Genomic DNA, 15,224 nt, shown 5'->3' with positions numbered 1-15,224 from the left:
CCCTGCAGACATGCGCCCCTCCCTTTTCAAAGTTCCGGGAAGTATCTGACAGCTGAGCGTGCGGCTCCGTTGGGGGAACAAAAAGCAAATCGTTAATGTGGAAGGCTCCTGTTCTGCCCTGCACTGGAGCACAGCGGCAGGCAGACTGCTGCTGCAGGGATGGGACTGCTGCGCTGCTTTGACAAGCCTCAGCACGGAGAGCTCCCAGAGCAGCTCGGGATGCTGCTCCCCACAGATGAGGAGGCTGTGGGAGAACTCGGAGGGAATCACAGAGCCATAAGCAGGCAGGCAGAGCGGGCTGCTTCAGGAGAGACCAGTGTGCCGAGCAGAGCCAGGGGCTGATGTGGGGGTGGGAAGGTGACCCCCTCCCCCACCTCAGAATAGATCAGTCAGCCTGCTGTCTTCCCCGCCCCAGACACACCACTCTCCTCTCCCCCCACCCCTTCAGTTGGGTGAAAAGCAGCTGACAATCTACTTGGATGCCCCTGCAAGGATGGGATTGAGAAACCTGTGTCATGTGATGCTGTTCCTGTCCCATGAGGCACTGCAAACCCTTCCCAAAGCACCCTGTGGCCAGTTGCACAGTGGAATAGCTACCACAGTGCACTGCTTTCTGTGTCGATGCAAGAGCTGTTAGTGTGGATGCACCGGGACGACACAAGAAGCTAGTGTGGACATGCAACAGTGGTTTTAATTAAAGTGGCATAACTTTTGCGGACAAAACTTCATAGTGTAGACAAGGCCTAAAAATAACTAAATGCCCCAACAACTATGTGGGTGAAAAAAAGACAATTACTGCGCTCTCAAAAGAAATGTGACAAAAGACGAAAAGACCCTATCACCGGTGGGTAAACACTTTTCACAAAGTGATCACTCCATATCTGACCTCTCAGTCCTCATCCTCAAAGGAAACCTGCACAACACTTTCAAAAGATGAGCCTGGGAACTTAAATTCATAACTCTGCTAGATACTAAAAATTGACTGCATAAAGACACTGGATTTATAGTTTATTGCAGCAATCTGTAACCCACAATACCCCAGCTTTCCCCCACCCCATGATTGTTCAAGTGTTAATGGGCCACTTCTCACTGAATGGTCTCTTGAAGTATGTGTTAACTACTTATCCTACTTTGGATTTAGCTCTGACATTCTGAGTACATTTCCTAGACCAAAGACGAGCTCTGTGAAAGCTTGAAAGTTTGCCTGTCTCAGCAACAGAAATTGGTACAACAACAGATACTACCTCATCGAACTTGTCTCTCTAACGTCATGGGACCAACATGGCTACAACAACAATGCATACAATGTGCATATGTGACAGATGTAAACATCAGACAAAAAAATTTACACCAGAAGCGCTGAGACCACACAAACCAGAGCTTCACAAATAAACATTCATCAGAGCAGCAACAAAATGGTGGACACAAGAGAAAGAGTATCTTGCCTCTTTACTTTATGTCCTACTGTGACTATTTTACCTTCCTCATGCTTTTATTATATTTTTTTTTGCAGGGGGGGGAAGGTGTCAGAATAAGGGTGAGGTAAAGCATTTTGTATGGAATATTTACTTGTAGGGCAATAGCAGTATTTTAGGTTTGAATTAGTAAATCTATACAGAACAACAAAACAAATGAATAGCAAAATCTTCTAGAGCAAGATACTCTGTGGATTTTAGATTTCTGTAATGTTAATCAAGCGCACAACTATTACAGTAAAAAAAAGAAATACCTGACATCATCGATTGTAATGAGTATGACTGAGAATAACTAAAATCATATTAAACATTATTTGAAATTCTGACTATTTTTGTGAAGTTCTTTAATAAATAGGTAAATAGAAACTTAGCACACTGGAACATTAAACATGACTTGCCACTTCTAGTTCCAGAGTGGATAAAAATCAATGATTTAAAAAAAAATCAGATTTTTTTGGTTTAAATTGGATTTTTTTGATAAAATGCTTTTTGAGAAAAAAATAATATCTAAAGATAGTTTTAATTAAGATATATTATAACTCGAAGATATCTCATCATGGAATACAGATTATAAATTCTATAGTATGAAACAATATATTCATGTAATGTTTAAGAAAAGTTTTGTAAATGAGTTCAAATAGTTCATGGATTAGGGACCCAATCATATGCGGTTCCAGGGGCTTCTGTATAGATTATTTAGGTTAATCTTTCTATCGACCCAATGGGGCTCAGTGCTCAGTCTAGAAGATACCATCAGACACGCTTAGTTTTGCAGTTCTCAAACTGGATTTGTCTCTCCAGAGGTAACATGCTTGTTAATAGCAAAAATGTTTTTAAATAAATAATATAGAGAGGTGAGAAATAACAGACCTCAACTCTGTTGTCCCTCTGCAAATGTGTGTACACATAGTCAATCCCTTACCTCTCTCTAAAAGTGCAAAGTTTCAAAAGGTTCAATGAAGAGAAGATTGTTGGGGGCAGAATAGATGCGGAAAAGAAGAAGTCTGAAGATAAATGTGAGAAGTGAAGGACATATGATTTTTGTTAAAATATTATAGGTTTTCTGTTGAAAAAAAAATCCAGAATACTTAATGTTGTTTTAGTTAAATAAAACAATTTAAATGTCTGTCTGGTGATGTTCTCCTCCTAATACAGCATGACAAGAAAATCCTCCAAATATTAATAATTAATCTATTGAATTGGAGATCATTCACCTCCCAATGACTTCAGAAATATCTGCTTCAATTACCTTTAGTAAATGAAATAACCAAACAATCATTCATTTTCTGATATAGCTGTAAAACTAATCCGAAAAGTTTTCAAAATAAATTGCTGTTTAAAAATGTATAATGTGTACCTTCTAAAAATGAAACCTACATCTATCTCTGAGTTGTGAAGAATATATATTAAGGTTATAACAACCAACAAGAATGCACTTCTATGTAGAAAACCATGATTAAATAGAGTCTTCCTGGCTAGTGATTTAAATCATGATTTAAATCAATTTGATTTGTGACAAAGTTCCTTCTCTATCTTGGTGGGTCTTGCGCTTATTGGCAGTTTTGCTCACCTTGGAGCTTCACGGCAGCCCTCAGTTTGGCCGTTTTCATGAACCCACAGTCCAGGTCAACTCCTCTTGTGTCTGACCAGGAGTTGGGAGGTTTGGGGGGAACCTGGGCCAGTCCTCTACTACGGGTTCCAGCCCAGGGCCCTGTGGAATGCAGCTGTCTAGAGTGCTTCCTGGAACAGCTGTATGACAGCTACAACTCCCTGGGCTACTTTCCCATGGCCTCCTCCCAACACCTTCTTTATCCTCACCATAGGACCTTTCTCCTGGTGTCTGATAATGCTTGTACACCTCAGTCCTCCAACAGTACGCATTCTCACTCTCAGCTCCCAGTGCCTCTTGCTCCCAGCTCCTCAAACATGCACCACAAATTGAAGTGAGCTCCTTTTTAAACCCAGGTGCCCTAAATAGCCTGTCTTAATTGATTCTAGCAGCTTCTTGATTGGCTGCAGGTGTTCTAATCAGCCTGTCTTAATTGTCTCCAGAAGATTCTTGATTGTTCTGGAACCTTCCCTGTTACCTTATCCAGGGAAAAGGGACCTAGTTAACCTGGGGCTAATATATCTGCCTTCTCTCACTCTCCTGTAGCCATCAGGCCTGACCCTGTCACAGATTTAAATCATGATTTAAATCAAATCCACCCTGTCTAGTTCAATTTAGTTATGCATGACTTTGTGACAATCAGTACTACAAGAAGCATTCTTTTACCTGCCTCTCCTAGTTAACTAGGAAGCATGACTTAATAATACAGCCTTATTTGGGGGTTGAGTTTTTATTTCATTTCCATATTCTGAACTAGTATCACTCTGTGAAAGAGCTTCATTAACTAACAAGTAAGATCTTTGAAAATCTTAACATGATCTTAGTCATTTTAAGAACAATTGAAAAAAATACTTGTAAAAGCAAGCTTCAGAACATATTAAGAATTAGAGCTCATTTTAAATTTCAGAAAAGGAAAAGTGGGTATTGCCATGTGGATTTCCGTCTTCTTCATATGGTCAGTCCCAACAGACAATAGGGCCAGTAATGTCTGAAGGATTATTCTAACTATATCATGTTAATTAACAATGCTTCTCTCTTGCATACAATAAGGTAATACAATAGTATGTATCTTGCCAGGAATCAGTTAAGATTTTAGATTATGACTTTAATATTAGATAAAAGACCTAATATTAAACTTTAGATCATAAATGTGAAAGGCAAATAAAGACAGCATCAGCACGATGTGATTGGTGCCTTTTACAAATAAAGTGTTTCTGTCTACCAGGAAAAGCTGATTCTTCATTCTTTTTATTATGCTTTCCTTGTTCTCTTCCCTTTCAGCCTTGCTTTTAATTTTTTTTTAAAACCATGTATTTTAGAGACAAAACTTCACTACTCTGGGTCATTTAACCACCCTAATCGAGCCTAGAATTGCATGGTTGTGTGGATGCCAAGGCTATTCCTACAGCTGTTTGCATGAAAGAGTAATAAAGTTATGATTACTGTGTGACTAATCTCCTTAAATTCCTCCTGAAGGCATTAGTTTATATTTGTAAGTGTACAGGCTTCACAAGAGCAGTGAAAAGTTCTATGTCTGAGGGTCATTGCTTAGTATAAACTGAGAATTATTACTGATCTGTAATACTGATATAATTAGTAATTTACATATGGTTATTGCACTTAAAGTATTTTACATCTCAGATTTCCCAAAGCTGGTCATAAACACTAATTACTTTTAGGCTGCAACCAAAATGAAATTGTATTAGCAAAAGTAAGTCCCCACATTATGGAGACCATCCCTTAACACAGCAAATATTGGGAAGTTTGTTTAAGTATGTTCTCATCATAGAGGTCAAATACTGTTTCTGAGCTTTGAAAAACAACTCAACCTATAGAGAAAGAGCGTTCCTATATTTACATAGCTTTTTCTTTAAAACAATCATTATCCATTGTTGCAATGACATGACTATGAGCTTACACTGTCCAGGAGGGAAATGAACAGTGTAAATTGCACTTTTCTGGGGCAGCGACACTCGGACTGGGGATATGCGGGTGTTGCCCTGTATGTAATTCATGGATGGATTCATTTTATTCAGCCCAGAGTGATTTTACATGCTAGTGGCTGTGTGAGCAGACCCTGTAGGGAGACACAGCAGCCCACATTGCACACTGGGGAATTTCACACACATGAACACATAACTAGACATAATAGTATACTACTCCCACATATGTAAGAACTAATTATTACCAGAATGTAATTAATGGAAACAAAACTAAGTAAAATGTCTTAAACAATTAGGTGTTGAAAGGAAGTAGTCCCAGAACAAGCAACTGAAGCTTCTATAGGTTGTCTATAAAAAGTCCTTTAAAGCAGTGGTTTTTAACCAAGGATCCAGGGGCCCCTGGAGGGGCCACAGGCAGGTTCCAGGGGGTCCACCAAGCATGGCCAGTGTTAGATTCACCGGGGCCCGTGGCAGAAAGCTGAAGCCCCACTGCATGGAGCTGAAGCCTGGGGCCCTGAGCCCTGCCACCCGGTGCTGAAGCCAAAGCCTGAATAACTTAGCTTCGCAGGGGCCCTTGTGGAATGGGGACCCAGGCAACTGCCTTACTTGCTACCCTGTAACGCCAGCCCTGGCTTTTATATGCAGAAAACCAGTTGTTGTGGCACAGGTGAGCCTTGGAGTTTTTATAGCATGTTGGGGGGGCCTCAGAATGAAAAAGGTTGTGAACCCCTGCTTTAAAGCATATATGTAACTGTTTCCAAGACTCTAATTCATTTTGTCTTTTAGCTGCACAGCTGGTACTGTTTAGGTCTGTATAATTACTATTAAATAAGCTTTAAACAGATCAAGATACACCAAACTGAAATAAACAGTGGTAAATTAAAATTATTGCAGTGAATCACGTCACTCAAGTAATTAAAACGTGTTGTTAACTATCCATTTGTCATATACTTTAATTTCCTTTGGCATTCTCAGGAGGACATCCTCACTGGTGGGGAAGAGACATCCATGTTAGCGCTTGTACCTCAGTAACTAACTGAAAATACTTTACAAGCTCATAAAAAGCTCAACATATTTCCTCTATAGGGTGTTTCCACTGCTTTATTATGGTAGCACAAATTTTACAAAATTCTCTCTCTAGAAACAGAAATTAGAGAACCTCTTTTGCTCTGTTTTATAGAAAAATGTATTATCTTCATCACTGTTTTATGCACAACAGAGTCGTATTTATCTATTTCAGGACACCTCCGTAACTCATGCTATCATCATTACATATGAGAATGTTAACTAGTTTATTAGTTAAAAATAGTTGGTGTACAAGAGAATCTATTCCTGTCTATAAGCAAACACATATAGTGAGAATGAAACGGCAATCTTTTAAGAGAGTGGTGCTCTCAAACTGTGGAACTAGTCTGTAGAACTAGAGTAGAAGCAGTATCTTATTGCTACTTCAAAGATGAGGGGGGGAAATGAATTCAATCTCAAGCAGCAGATGAAGCACAAAGTGTACTCCATGCTTGTGTTTAAATTTAAAATTAAATGCATGATGTGGACTTTAATTCATGGTCTCAGTCTCCTTCCCAGCAGCAAGTTCATCTTTACCAGTAAAAATAATGAACGAGGACTAATGCAGGCAGATCAGATGCAGGAGTATTTCAGTATCTGAGTAAATATGACGCTGGTTAGGGCATTCTAACCTATACTGCACTATATGGACTGGGAAGCATAACGCCTTCCTCAGAAACATCCGCCACTTGCCACTGCCAGCGACAGGACTGATCCTGGTAGCGTCTACCTTCCTACATGGATTGCTTTCCCCTCCCATTCCAGTTAGCAAAAAGATGTAACTGATCTTGAAAGGACTCCACTACAACAGCCAACCAAAATGCAACAAAGCTTCAAAGATATAAATGAAGAGGATTTTGAAAGCTGTGATTTTCCGTACTGGAAGAGACATGGGGTAACCATTTATGTTTTTAAGTTATGAAAAACACTGATCCAAGCAAATACATCATCTGTGCAAGAAGCACACAATTATTAAAAATAGAATTTAAGAGAAGATGGAAAACACCTTCACAGTAAAGGTAATAATATATGGCATTAATTATGAGAATGGCGTACCATAAAAGTGTGTTGATACTGAAGAGATCTTCCAAACACAGAAGAGAAATGTTAACTTGTTTTTACTGATTCAGGGCCTACCAAAATACATTGTGCTAGCAACTTCTTATATGTGCTTCTCAATTCAATTAAAGACATTGTTTTGGTTACATGCATGCTTTGTTTACTTCCCCTTTGGTCAATCTACACAAGCTTTCTCTAAAGCTTTTTCTCTGAAGTACAATGCTTGCCACTCTATAAATCTCGAGAATGTCAAGTTTCCAGGCTCCAAACATTTCAGTACAGAAGTCTCCTTAGCTAAGTAAGGAATTATTCCACACAAGTAGTACTGCACAAGGTGATTATCTCATGCTGAAGTCACCCTGGATTTGTCAAGGGTCTGCAATTCCAGAAAACACTTTCCACGAACATGCATTTCTAAATGGTACAGTATGACTAATTAGCACAGTAGAGCAAGTGACTATATTATTCAGACATTGTTGGATACCCATTTTTCTTTTATTAACATTTATTCCACCTACAACTAACAAATTCGCAACTGTGTGCAAAGAAATAACAATCCCCACTTTTTCTGCCCACAGTGCAAACAAAATTCTAGATATTTAAATTAAATTTTCCCAAAAGCTGCTTTCAACTCTCAGTTCTTGCACGCCTTCAAATATGGGCAATTATATTAATTAATTAATTAATGTTCACAGAAAGTTGGAAGGTCAGATTAGAATAGGCTTGTGTACAGCACAGCATGCCATGAAACATACCAAAAATATAAAACCTCAGTGGCTGGTGAAACTTAGATACTCAGCTTTTGTAGCATGTGTAAGGGTAAAGCCAGAACTAAAACCAGTCCCCTGCTGTTTCCCCAGTCATGACCCAGAATTTCACCATCAGCTCTCTAAATTAGGTAAACAGCAGTGGCTAAACAATTAATTTATTATTAATAATCTATCTACAGTTTAAGCATTTTCCAAGGTATCAGCGTGTCTCCAAACTTTAATTTTGTGCTGAAATATTGGCAGAGACCACTTCCATCTTGGCTCTGATTATTTCTTTGACTACATTACATTCTGGCTCCAGGAACTGTTAAAGACCTAAATCTGCCCTTGTAAGGCTGCAGTGATCTTGCATTCCACACTGATTCTGGTTCTCTTTAATTAGTAATGGTACTTAGGTTAACCAGCTGCTTTTGACACTGCAGACTATTTAAAAACAATTAGAACACTGTGCCAACTTTGCAGCACAGCTCCTGGTTCACTTTGCATTTGGCGCACACTATAGCCAGTTTGTTACATATGCAACAAATCCCTAAGTCAACAGATATTTTGAGATGCCCCTTATTTTTGGCTCTCTGCTCTTCCACGTCTAAAAGATACTTTGCACTCAGCATTTACAAAGGAACTGTCAATACTGTAGACAGTTGTCCCAGGTTAGATTTAAACAACAACATATAAAATCCCATAATGTTAATATTTGTCACTCTTTTTTAAGTTGTTATATGAATTAAAAATTGCTGCAATATTCTGACAAATGAAATAAGACTCCAGATATTTTAGAAACTTTCAAATGGTCTGCTATTTGTGAATACATCTCCTTTCCCTTTCACAGACTCATTTTTATTTGTTATTCCTCATACCTGTCTGACCACTACTGCTTGCCCCACATGCGCACATATCCTTTCACAACAGTGAAACCTGGAAAACTGCAAGAACTGTTGGAGAAATGTAGTTCAAGAGTTCTGTTTTTCAGTCCACACGAAAAGGCCTAAATTGCTTTTAAAAAAAATCTGAACAAAACTAGGTTAATACAAGATAATGAGGGCCTATAGCCAACATATGATCGTTTTTCTTCTACATCAGATGTATTATTCAGTTTCTTTAGAATTATTACACTCTCTTGCTAATTCTAATGCTCTGTTTCTTCCTCAACCTGACAGGCTACAAAAATCAGGACCACTGAGAAGAAGTCTCAAACCTCTAGGTTAGGGGAAGCTGTTTTGGCCAAGCTAAGTAAGTACACCATGTTTTACCAGGCTATAGGTGCCAGTAATATAAATGTTTCCAAATGTTGGGTCTAATCCCATGTCCTTCATGGGGAACTAGGCGCTCTGTAGAATTACGGAAGTTCTCTCCAGGGCTAACAATGTAATGTTTGATGTGCTTTCACAATTTTTTTTTTTTTAATCTGACTCACTGACCAAATAAACAAAAGTTTTCCCTTCACCTGTCCATGTAGCAATACTCTATGCAAGTAGCTGCTCTGTTAAAATTTTCAAGACTGAGTTGGTTTGCTGTTAAAGTTAGCCCAAGAGCTACACGAAGGCCCAGGGAATTAAAACATACTGGAAATACTGATTGTGATCCTGCACTTTCAGGACTCTGTATTTGTCTATTTTCTTTGTCCAGACAGAATTCTGACTCCTTTGCAGCGTCCCAGATTATACTGAGGTAAAACAAGAGCAGTTTCACTTATCCTCCTATCTAGACTAATCATCAGCGTGGTCCCTGTGTTGGTCATATCTTCAGTTGTTTACACTACCTTGCTCATTCAGACCCCAAGAAGGAATCCACAGAGTTCAGCACAGCCAAAAGCTAGGAGATCTTTCCTGTAATGCAACAAACACTAAATATACACAACATAGGACACACATCCAATTTCCACATAAAACAAGTGACAATGCCTGCTCAAGAAAGGCTGAGGAGTGGAACAGCAGTGGTGTTTTCAGGTCAGAATTTGAGTGCAAGGACGATGTTCAGCACCTGCCTGCAATGGAATCTCTTGTGTAAACTGAAACAGTGGTTATCTCTGGTAATGTTTAAACAGAATGCTTGTTTCTGATTTCTGTTTAGTTTCCTATTGAAGATTTTAGATTTGTGGTTTTAGTTTTCAACGGTGCCCATTTGGGACATTTTAAATCCAGTTTACTGTCCTTAAAATTGGGGGGGGGGGGAGGGCAGGGGCTGAATACACTGCACTTACTGCACCTACAATTTATTTATTTTTTGCACTCAACTACAAAAGGGGAGCAGCAGTTTCCACTGATGGCTTTGGTTTTCCTCCCCCATGTGGTTTTTTTTATTATTCTATTCTACAGCCAGCATCTAAGTGACCAGTGGATGAGAAGTGAGTGTGTTGGCAACAGGTTATGGCTTTTCAGAAGGTACAGGAAATGGCTTATATTTAAACATGTAAACAGCAGTAGCTTACAGTCAAATACTTGAAAATATTTACCCAGATTACCAGAATGCATTTTCCTCTAACACTTGAGGGAAAATGTACCGTAATAGCAATAAAATCCTATATAATGGAATTATCGTAGTGAAGAAACACTGATTTGGGATCTGATGGCTCACATGATTTGTAATAGCTTACACAATATTTCTTTTCCTAACCATCAATTCAAACCCAAACCAGGACATCAGTGGCCAAAAGACTGTTAAGTGTTCATCTGACGTGGTCCAGTTCTTATTAGACAAGATACCCATCCCCATACAAAATACCACCTCGGACCTGGCACCCTTGTTAGCAGCATCAGGAGATGGGATAAGGACTGGAGCAGTCATTAACCAAACTTTAGAGCCATTAGCCGAAGCCATCACTGGGCATTTCTAGCTATCATTCTGTAGCACAATATAGTACATGGACGGGGCCTGCCTTAGGGAAAATGGCGCTCTGGGAGAACTTTCTTTGGCACTCTTTAAGTACTGCTCCCCAAGCACCGGGTGGCCGCCCAACAGATGGAACAGCAAGCAGGTGGAGTCGAGACCATAGTGCCCTGGGTGGTTACCCACCCGTAAAGCTGGCCCTGTATATGGGAAAGGTCATTTGAATCCCAAGTATCATTTGCTCCCAGGCTATGGAGAACGCCCAAAATCAACACAATTCCTCAAGTACAGTGAAAGGGGAAGGAGGGTTGTATCCTTTGCACTAGTGCCACTAAATTGCTACTTTTGGGAGAAAAGACAGAGTTCCAAAGAAGTCTCCTTAATGTGGGTTGAGACTGTTCCATTTATGTGTAAAGAAAGCCGGGGGGAGGGGGGGAAGCTTCCTGGTAGAGGCATAGAAGAACATCAAGCAAACTCCTCACTATAGGGAGCAATTGGAAGGAAGACACTGGTGACTTTACATACAGACTGTGTTCCTGTGCTCACCACACAGGTTTGGCTGCCATATCTCACTGTGATTAGGCATATTTTCAGGGTTATCAGAGGACAATAGAAGGAACAAGGGGTGGCAAGACAACAGTAATTAAGGAAAGAAAAGAACAGCAACACTCCATAGTTCACAATGAGAATCACTATCAGTCACAGTAGGATTAACGGTTAAGAATATTAAGAGTTAAAATGTTAAAACTGATGAGGACCTTGAATGCACAAGAACCAGAACTCCTTCTACATTTGAAGAACTTCTACATTTCTCTTCCTTGCCTTCCCCACCTTTCCAAAAAATAAAAATAAAATGATCCAACAATGCGCAGCCAGAGTGCATCACCATCTTCCTATTTTACAAGTGCAACTCTACAGTTACGCACCCCCAAAGGGACTAGCCAAGAAAACAAAGGTCAGACAATGGGCCCTGCAATCATCTCCTCCCCTTCCCACCCCGCCCCAATTTGCTAAAGAAATGCATGTCAGCATACATGAAATGGGATCATCTGAGTCTAATGCTTAGCAGGAAGTTGTCCACATCACAAAACAATCCACCATCACCAACAATAATTGGCAAACTGTTGCCAAAGTACATCAATATTACATTATTTCAGTGTCCATGGCTGGCAATTCAACACTTCACCCCAGCACTAAATTCACTTAAGAATTTTTAGACTCAGTCTCTGGGAACAGGAAGCAAAAACACCTAGTTGTAAAGTATTTCCTAGCCTGAAAGCACAACCAGTTATATGGTCTCCTGACTGAAGGGGTGGCACAAACAAAATCAAAGATGTTTGACAACGGGCTGGGATAAAAATCAGAGAAGATTTCTTCTTGTTTAGTTACATATTGAATTTCTGTAAACAGATGTGAAACTTTTCTTTTAAAAAACCTGTTGCCTGAGCATTTTTCTACTTTCTTTTCAAAACTTCTGAAACAGTTTTCCAACCAAGTTTCTTTCATTTCTGTGCATGTTATATTCTAAGGGGAAGCTGTTGTCAGATGAAGTATTATTTGATAAAACACTCACGGTTGTGTCTTTCAGTAAACATTTATAAAAGAAGGCTACTTAGTCAAAAATAGAGAAATTTTGGAAAACGTATTTCTATCTTAACTCTAGGTATGATTTGTTTGTTTTGGCAGAACAAATAAAAGCTAACGAAAAAATGAAAGCTAATAATGTGAATGTCATTTGGGTCACGGTGGAAAAGCATTATCAGAAAGGAAAGTTTTGTAGCATTTCCTAAAGACAGTCAGACTCTGGATTCATCTAATCTTCTCTGAAAGTTCATTCCATAGCAGGATTACCTCAACTGAGAATACTCTGTCTCTGGCTGTCACACACTTTGCTCTGTGTTTTATGATCTGCAACTCTGCCTTCTGCTCCACCCCCACCCAGCAACCACCACCCTTCCTGATGTATGTTGTGACCTCATTTGCCTGTTAAATCCATTGTTTAATTATGAGATCTTTGAGGGCAAGACTTGTCTTAGTGTTTTTCTGAAGCATCTCTGGCACACTTGTGAACTACAAAATACAAAGACAACCAATCACCACCACAAGTCAAGGAAATTAAATACAAACCTTATGTCAGGAGAACATTCTAGAACACAGAATTTTGAAGAAAGCCACACTGGATTTTAAGTTAAGTACTTCAATTGCCATAATGCTGATATTTAAATCCCAGAATTGGAAATTGGGGTGTTTTGTTAAATAAGAAATTCTGAATATACTAGAAGTCTAAGTTTACTCTGACTTGGTCAATATAAGATGGAACATCCCAACAAAAGTATGGTTGACATGACTCAGAAAAAAAGGTAATATTAAATGTCATTCCTCATTTTAATTACAAGAATATATTTGTAATGAAGTAACACCTGTTGCTTTCAAAGCTGAATAGTCTTTAACATGTCTACGCTTGCCAAAAATGTTTAACAAGTTTTGTTGTCAGTGTAAAGCATTCTTATTGCTTAACTGTCTGTATTCATTTAGCTATTAAGATGAATGTATTGAAGTTTGTTTATAAGAGGATAAGGTGTCCAGACAAATTTAGTTATGCATTTTTTCCACTGGTCCAAAACTTGTCTAACAAAATGTACTCAGAACAAACATTCTTTATGAATTCTCCAAGCTTCTTGTCAGAAACTATTTTAAACTGTAAATATTTCAACTGTATCTCATATTTAGTCAGCTCACCCACCATTGTTTTGTCCAAGAGTGTACATACAAGTGAGAATGAACAGGAGTGTGATCTGGAACTATAGAGATGTGCAACAGCCAAACAATGCAACCAAGTGGCCTTACTACCCCTCGCAATCTTCCTTCCAAGCTTCCCTTCAGTGGTTTGTTACACTCACTTGCTCAATCTTGTTTCAAATTTGTTTTAAGTTCTTAGGGCAGGGACCATATACATAGGGGTCTTGAACTTGTCTGGGGCTTTTGGGAGCTTCCGTAATACAGATAAACAAACAAACAAAGAGTAAGCACACAAACCATCCTTCAATAAATGAACAAATGTTTTGCACAGAGTGCAGTGATCACACAGAACACACATCTTAACTGAGAACTTCCAATCCACAGGAACATGCTCTCGACATAAGCTTTGATTGTGTGGTACACATCTACACTTCCCCTGTACATATATCCAACGTCCCCAAAATACTTAAATACCTTAGTGATGGGGCAAGATAGCAGAGGAGGCGGGGGGGGGCACTCAAAAGTTAGGGAATGCCACAGTTAAGCTTACCTGTGCAATCATAATTCAGCCTCTTTGTGCATATGCATGATCATAGAGTCTTCAATTACATGATCCCATACTATTTTTTTCACCGGACCCCTGGTGTGTGTGTGTGGGGGGAATTACTGACATTTGGTGGCAATTGTTGGGCTAATGGGCTTAGTAATGGGGAGGATATATAACTGGGAGAAACAGGAAGCAAGGGGAGGAGCTTAGAGGGTGAACAGAGAAGGGAAAAAGCAGGTTGAAAGGCTCCTTCTGTTGTATATCTGTCCTATGTCCATCATGTGTGGAAACTGAGGATTAAAAGGTACAGGTGGTGTAAAATAAACAGACTGTGTATGTTTGTGACTAGGAGACCATGAAAATGGGCTAAGCAGCACTGCTCACTCGGTAGCTGAAGAGACACCCTGTGACATAGGGTCAACGAGAGAGCGCACTGCCATATTACTGAAATGTATTACTTTTGCCATAAGTTACTATTAAACTCTTGCCATCTATTTCACTCCAATTTTTAAAATGATTTATAAAAGTATTGATATTTTTACCTGGTTTTACTGCCTTTCTTACAAACTGAAATCTTAATTAATCTTAAGAGTAAGAAGCGTGAATCCAAGTTTCAGAAAATGTAAGATTAGCGATTCTTCTCTAAAGCATTTAATTGGTGGCTTCTCTGTGACTCGATGTCTTTAAATCATGATTTGAAGACTTCAGTAACTCAATCAGAGGTTATGGGTCTATTAGAGGAGTAGGACGCTGAGGTTCTGTGGCCTGCAGTGCGCAGATCAGAGTCGATGATCATGGTGGTCCCTTCTTGCTCAAAGTCTGAGTCAATGAGCCACAGTACCATAGATATAATCCCCAAAATATGAATTTCAAGAAAAATATATTTTTCCAGAAGGTAAAACTATTTAAAATGTCCAGGAAAACATCCCTCTGCATGCACGCGCACCCACACACACCCTACACCTCTTTATGCACACTAAATTGTTTCCATGTAAACACTGTATGAGTGTGTAAACTTGAGGACATGCTAAAAATATACAATAGTACTTTGAATGATTATGTTCATGAACATTCAATACTACCCTTCCACCTCAGCTGGCAGGGGAACATCAGTAAAGCCTGCAGCAAAAATGTTGATTTTTTTTGACCATATGATAAATATATTTACATCAAAATCTGTAAACTGCAGTA

General features: G+C 39.2%; 1 protein-coding gene and 1 long non-coding RNA gene across 3 annotated transcripts in view; one reads left to right on the top strand and one right to left on the bottom strand.

Moving 5' to 3' along the window:
* Positions 1-15,224, bottom strand: part of KIAA1671 (KIAA1671 ortholog) — a 160,392-nt gene that overhangs the window by 73,457 nt on the left and 71,711 nt on the right. The gene's annotated exons all lie outside the window — the stretch shown is intronic.
* Positions 8,851-14,209, top strand: LOC140898986 (uncharacterized). Its single transcript, XR_013634721.1, has 2 exons — positions 8,851-9,151; positions 12,434-14,209. It is a non-coding gene; the product is annotated as an uncharacterized LOC140898986 (long non-coding RNA).

Source organism: Lepidochelys kempii, chromosome 15, assembly GCF_965140285.1.
Source record: "Lepidochelys kempii isolate rLepKem1 chromosome 15, rLepKem1.hap1, whole genome shotgun sequence".
Lineage (NCBI taxonomy): Eukaryota > Metazoa > Chordata > Testudines > Cheloniidae > Lepidochelys > Lepidochelys kempii.
The sequence above is the reverse complement of the archived record's forward strand: the minus strand, read 5'-3'. Positions and strand labels throughout refer to the sequence as shown.